The 7,221-nt window shown below is 42.7% G+C and overlaps 1 non-coding gene across 1 annotated transcript; it reads right to left on the minus strand.

Annotated features, from left to right (window-relative positions):
• Positions 1-630: 630 nt before the first annotated feature.
• Positions 631-760, minus strand: LOC114229578 (small nucleolar RNA SNORA11). The gene has a single exon (XR_003615591.1). It is a non-coding gene; the product is annotated as a small nucleolar RNA SNORA11 (small nucleolar RNA).
• Positions 761-7,221: the final 6,461 nt, after the last annotated feature.

Genomic DNA, 7,221 nt, shown 5'->3' on the forward strand with positions numbered 1-7,221 from the left:
GAGCAATGAGTTTGATTACAGGGAAGTGACACCTGTACTTCCATATGCTAATTTGTGGGCTTGCCTGACACCTCCCCCCCCCTCCATTAGAAGCTCTTCTGAGGACATAACTCATCGTATCTGGTCTCCCCAGAAGATTTAAGGTTGGCCTTTGGAACCACACAACCTTTGATTTAAATCTCAACTTTACCACTTCCTAGTTGTGGGGCCTTAGATACGTTATTTTTTTAAAATATATTTTATTGATTTTTTACAGAGAGAAAGGGAGAGAGATAGAAACATCGATGAGAGAGAAACATCGATCAGCTGCCTCCTGCACACCCCCTACTGGGGATGTGCCCGCAACCAAGATACATGCCCTTGACCGGAATCGAACCCGGGACCTTTCAGTCCGAAGGCCGACGCTCTATCCACTGAGCCAAACCGGCTTCGGCTAGCTACGTTATTTGATTGTGTCGGACTTGAGTGTTCTCATCTCAGAATTATTAAATGAGATTATTTTGCTTTGCAACCTAAAAAGACACTCACTAAATGTTAAGTTCCTTTCTTTTCCACTCAAAAATGTTGAATAGTCAGACACTCTGGGACTCACCACCCCATCCTTTTCCATTTATTTTATTTTTATTGTTTATATATAGGGCGTAATATCACAGGAAGGTCACGGGTATCCTGCCACCCGTGAGGAGTAAGCCCAAGTTGCTGTCGGATGTGTTCATCACAAAGGAGCCATTCTTCAGGCGCTCTGCTCTCTCCACATCCAATCCTTTTCCATTTAGCTTTTAAAATTTCCCTTGCACCCTAGCCAGTTTGGCTCAGTGGACAGAGCATCAGCCTGTGCACTGAAGGGTCCAGGTTTTGATTCCAGTCTCGGGCCCGGGTTGCGGGCTCGGTCCCCAATAGGGGGCGTGCAGGAGGCAGCTGATCCATGATTCTCATCATTGATGTTTCTATCTCTCCCTCTCCCTTCCTTTCTGAAATCAGTAAAAATATTTTTAAAATAAAATAAAATTTCACTTGAGCCCTTTTTCTCCCACACTCCTCTGATGGTGAATGCTCCGGAGACTTGCCCTGAGCGCTGCAGGTCTGCTTCCCCCAGGGGACGATCCTAGGAGTTTCACTCCTCTCCTGTTCCCACCATGGGAGGAGGGTTGGGTGGGCAGGAAAGGGCCTGGGGCTTCAGGACCAAGAGAGAAAGAGGAGCTGGCATGTCCTGGGGGTATGTGGACTGGTGACCTCCATGGCAGGGTTGAAACTCTCACAGGTGGGAACTGGAGGTCGAGCTACTAGAGCAAGTTAAATCCTTTTCATTCATTAATAAAGCAAATATTGATTACATTTCACTGGGTCCCAAACACTACGAAAGAAGTTGAGGAAACAGCAGTGAGGAGAAATAAGGTCTTTAATTTTTGCAGATTTTGGATTTTACATTAGTCATTATCATATTGCATGTGGGGGAAAGTTGGGAGGAAGATGATGTAGATAAAAGATAGAAAATACATAATATAGAGATAGTGCAACAAGGAAAATAAAACTACCTTCATGGTCCTAGCTGGTTTGGCTCAGTGAATAGAGCAGACTGAGGGGTCCCAGGTTCGATTCTGGTCAGGGGCACAGGCCCAGGTTGCGGGCTCAATCCCCGGCAGGGGGCATGCAGGAGGCAGCCGATCAATGATTCTCTCTCATCATTGATGCTTCTATCTCTCTCTCCCTTCCTCTCTGAACTCAATAAAAATATCTAACACACACACACACACACACACACACACACACACACACAAACTACCTTTATGCTGACTGATCAAAAACCATGCAACCAAAGATCAATTTAGGTCAAGACCTGGATGACCAGGAGTTAGCCTTACAAAAGTCCAGGGCAGGGCTGCTCACCGCCAGCACTACTGACCTTTGGTGCCAGATCATTCTTTATTGTGAGGCTGTCCTGTGCACTGGAGGAAGTTTATTAGCAGCATCAATGGAACTCTGCCCACAAGATGCCAGTGGCACCCACCCTCCCAAGATGAGACAACCAAAATGTCTCCAGATACTATCGGGTGTGCCTGGAGGGCAGAAGCACCTGATTGAGAACCACTGGGCTCAGGCGAAAGCAGAAGGAACAAGGCTCCCAGCCTGCCTGGCCTCACCAGTTCCAGCTGTCCCTCCTTCTGGCTGAATTTTGCTAACTGTGACAAGTAGCAATAGATCATAGAGAAGAAAGGGGTAAACAAGGAAGTGGGGATACTTCCTGGTTCAACGCTTCAGTCATGGGCTGCTCTTCTGTCCCACTCACATCCTGAAACTGGGGCCAGATAGTCTCAGAATACAGTAGGACGCGCAGGTCTGGGCTCCGGGTCACTTCCCTGAAGGGGACTCCCCTACTGTCCACCAAATTCCGGAAAGGGCCAGGCAGCCACATCTCTATCATTCAAGACCAGATTTTTAATTGCTTTTAGCAGTTGTCTTGATTAGAAAAAATAAATATGAACAACTCTACCTCAACTTTTTATCCTGCACACTCATCATCTTTAAATATCATCATCTTCCAAGAAACAGGTTAATGAAATTAAGTAAGCCACAAAGAGAAACAAGTGAGCCAATGTCACTTGGACTCCCTAGCTATATTTTGATTATATTTTAAGAAATTCCCCCATTCTCATTTCAGAGAGTATATACAATACTGTCTGGGACAGAACAGGATGTCAGGGAAGAGTTCAGATAACGGTGCTGCTCGGGCAATGCAGGACACAAAGTCTCTTTTTTCCTATTTTTAAAATAGTGATAAAAAATACCTAACATGCCCTAACAGGTTTGGCTCAGTGGATAGAGCGTCGGCCTGCGGAATGAAGGGTCCCAGGTTCAATTCCAGTCAAGGGCATGTATCTTGGTTGCAGGCACATCCCCAGTAGGGGGTGTGCAGGAGGCAGCTGATCGATGTTTCTCTCTCATCGATGTTTCTCTCTATTCCTCTCCCTTCCTCTTTGTAAAAAATCAATAGAATATATTTTTAAAAAGATGTATCTATAAAAAAAATACCTAACATAAAATTTACCATCTTAACCATTTCCGAGTGCATAGCTCAATAGTATTAAGGAAAGAGTGGGGCAAAACTAGGTTTACAGTTTTGAGTACAGACAAGTTTATTCTTGTATTATTGTTTATTAATTACTGTATTATTGTCTATATAAACAACTGTAAGCCTATTTTTGCCCCGCCCTGTATATTTACATTGCTATGCAACAAATCTCCAGAACATTTTTATTTTGCAAATTTGAAACTGTACCCATTAAATAAGAACTCCCCATCTCCTCCTCCCCCCGGATCCTGGCAAACACTATTCTTTCTATTTCTATGAATTTGACCATCTTGGATACCTCAAATCTGTGGAATCACATTTATCCTTTTGTGACTTATTTCACTGAGCATAACGTCCTCAACGTTCATCCACACTGTAGCAGGTGACAGGATTTAATTTTTGTTTGTCTTGGATTTCTTTCCTTTTTAAAGCTGAGTAATACTCCATTGTAGGGATATATCACATTTTGTTTATCCATTCATAGCTCAATGGACAATTGGGTTGCTTCTACCTTCTGGTTATTGTGAATAACGCTCTTATGAACATGGATTTGCAAATACAGGCCTTTTATTTTTATTTTTGTTAATCCTCACCCCAAGGATATTTTCCCATTGATTTTTAGAGAGTGGAAGGGTTGCGGAGACAGAGAGAGAGAAACATCGATGTGAGAGAGACACATTGATTGGTTGCCTTCTGTACACACCCCAACTAGGGCCGGGGATCAAGCCCGCAACTGAGGTACATGCCCTTGATCAGAATCAAACCCGGGACCCTTCAGTCCATTCTATCCACTGAGCCAAACCAGCTAGGGCTACATAGGCTTTTTAAATATATTTTTATTGATTTCAGAGAGGAAGGGAGAGGGAGAGAGAGAAACATCAATGATGAGAGAGAATCCTTGATCGGCTGCCCCCTGCATGCCCCACACTGGGGATCGAGCCTGCAACCTGGGCATGTGCCCTTGACCAGAATCTAACCTGGGGCCCTTTAGTCCGCAGGCTGATGCTCCATCCACTAAGCCAAACCGGCTAGGGCTTAAAAACATCTTTACTGAAGTATAATTCACAGTCCTTACAATTCACCCATTTAAAGAGGACAATTCAGTTTTCCGTATATTCAGAGCTGTGCAACCATCACAATTGTAGAACACTTTCATCACCCCAGAAAAGAAGCCCATTGGCAGTCACCCCTCCTTCATGCCCTAACCCATGATGGCCAGTTTTATGTGTCAACTTGGCTAGAGTCCCCAGGTGTTCAAACACTAATCTAGGTTGTCAGTAATCTAGGTGCGGTACTGCTGTGAATGTTATTTTGAGATGTGATCAAAGTCCATAAGCACTCGATTTTTTTTTTAAATGTATATTTTATTTTTTTACAGAGAGGAAGAGAGAGGGATAGAGAGTTAGAAACATCGATGAGAGAGGAACATCGATCAGCTGCCTCTTGCACACCCCCTACTGGGGATGTGCCCGCAACCAAGGTACATGCCCTTGACCGGAATCGAACCCGGGACCCTTGAGTCCGCAGGCCGACACTCTATCCACTGAGCCAAACCGGTTTTCGGCATAAGCACTTGATTTTAATGTAAGTGGGCCTGATTCAATCAGTTGAAAGGCCTAAGATGAGGACTGAAATTTCCCTTTAGAAAAAATTCCATTTATGGACAGCTTCAGCTCACGCCTGAGAGTTCCAGCCTGCTTTTCCTGATGGCCTGCCCTGTGGATTTTGGACTTGCCTAGCTAACCTCCACAAACACCTCAGCCAATTCCTGGCAATAAACCTCTCAATATATATTGCCTACTTGTTCTGTTTTCTCTCGTTGAACCCCAAGTGACACACTTCACTCTACTCCATTCCCACCCGAGTCCTAAGCAACCACTAATCTATTTTCTAATCTACTTTCTCTGAATTTGCCTGACACTTCAAATAAATGGAGTCATACAATATGTGGTCTTACAATATAATATGTGACTGTTCTTTCACTTAGTATAATGCTTTCATGTATCAGATAGTAAATACCAATACTTCATTTCTTCTTATGACTAATATTCCATTGTATGAAAATACATTTTGTTCAACCATTCATCTGTTGATGGACAATTACTTGTTTCTACTGTTTGACTGGTTTGAATAATGAAGCAACAGACATATGTGTACAAGTGTTTATGCAGACCGGGCTTTCCTTCCTCTTCAGTAGATGCCTAGGAGTGGAATTTCTGGGTCATGTCACAACTCTTTGCTTAACGTTTTGAGGAACTGCTGAACTATTTTCTCCACATCCACATCAACACTTGCTATTATCTGTCTTTTTTATTAGTCATCACAGATGTGAAGCGGTATCTCACTGTGGTTTTCATTTGCATTGCCCCAATGACAAATGACATTGAGCATCTTTTTCTTTTTTTAAAATATTTTTTTATTGATTTCAGAGAGGAAGGGAGAGGGAAAGATAGAAATATCAATGATGAGAGAGAATTTTTTGAATAAATTTAATTTAGATAGCTACTTATTTATTATTGTTTAAAGTTTTACATATGTCTTCTTTTCCCCCGATTGACCCCCCTCCGGCCCCTCCCACCCCTGGAGAGAATTATTGATCAGTTGCCTCTTGCATGCCCCTATTGGGGATCAAGCCCACAACCCGGGCATATGCCCTTGACCGGAATCAAACCCGGGACCCTTCAGTCCGCAGGCAGACACTGCATCTACTGAGCCAAACCGGCTGGGGCAAACATCTTTTTCATGTGCTTATTGGCCGTTAGAATATCTTCTTAGGAAAAAAGGTCTGTTCAAATCCTTTGCCCAGTTTTAATTGGTTTATTTGTCTTTTTATTGTTGAGTTATAAAGTTCTTTATAGGGATACAGTCTCTTATCAGATATGACTTGCAAATATTTCCCATACTCACTGGGATGTCTTCTAATTTTCTTGATAGCATTGTTTATAGCACAAAAGTTTTTAAATTTTGAGGTAGTCCAATAACTCTATTTTGTCACTTGTGCTTTTGGTGTTGTACTGAAGAAACTATTACCGAATCCAAGGCCACGATTTACTCCTTTACCAGGATTTAATCTTGTGTTGTCTTCTGAGAGTTCTAGTTTTAGCTCTTACATTTAGGTTTATGATCCAACACAGTCTTCTAAAAGTCTTACTTATTTGGTAGTGCTTTCCCAGGGAAATATTTATCGCATCATCGAAAATGAACAATCAGACTATTGTGTTTAAAACAAAATGTGTGATGTATGCTCTTCAGCATTCTGATCTAGGCTGAGAACAATACTTGAAATGAGCCAGTGCGCGCGCTCTCTCTCTCTCTCTCTCTCTCTCTCTCTCTCTCTCTCTCTCTCTAGGACAAATAAATACTTGCATAAATACGTCACTTTTGAATGGAGTGAAGTTTATGACCCATTTACTTATGAACCAGCCCAAACAGCTTGTCTCCATAGCATGAGGGACGGAAGAAAGACTCTATTGTGAGAATCAGAAAAAAAAATCCAATCACTAATTTGGTCTAAACAAGGGAGCTTAGAGTTTTATGTGGCTTTCCAAAACTACTTTCTCTTTGCTTGAGGAGGATGAATATAAACTGTTTTTCCAGGTCTTGTGACCTGGAAATATTTAATGTAAATCTAATAGTCCTTGTATTTATGGTTTTCCTCTAAAGCTGAGGGGAAGATGATATAACATAATAAAGCAAACTCCATTTCCACATGCTGATTTGGGAGTGGGGGGTCCCCCAACATTACCCACACATTTGGCTCAATATATAGCTATACTAATGGCTTAGGTCTTTCACAGCAAAGGGTACATGACAAGACCAGCAAGGGGAACAAACACAGGTGCAACCTGGACAAATCCATCCACAGGCTTTGGAGGCTCTACCTCCCAGCCTAGGAGTACGTTCCTTTCCCAGCAGAAAACAAACGCAGCCAATGCTTTGCCTAGGGAAGCCCACTAGAGACTCAGTACCCAGGGTTTTTACTGGGGGCCGGTCACATAAGCACCCCCTGCCCAAGAACTACCAAAATTCCCGAATCTCAGGAGGATATCAGGCATTTGAGTAATTCACGTCATTTGCACAATCTCTATGACCTACACAGAGACCATGGCACTCACTCAAGCTCTAATTTGAAGTTTACTTAAGGAAACATT

The sequence above is a fragment of the Eptesicus fuscus genome, chromosome 1, assembly GCF_027574615.1.
Source record: "Eptesicus fuscus isolate TK198812 chromosome 1, DD_ASM_mEF_20220401, whole genome shotgun sequence".
In the NCBI taxonomy this organism is placed as follows: domain Eukaryota; kingdom Metazoa; phylum Chordata; class Mammalia; order Chiroptera; family Vespertilionidae; genus Eptesicus; species Eptesicus fuscus.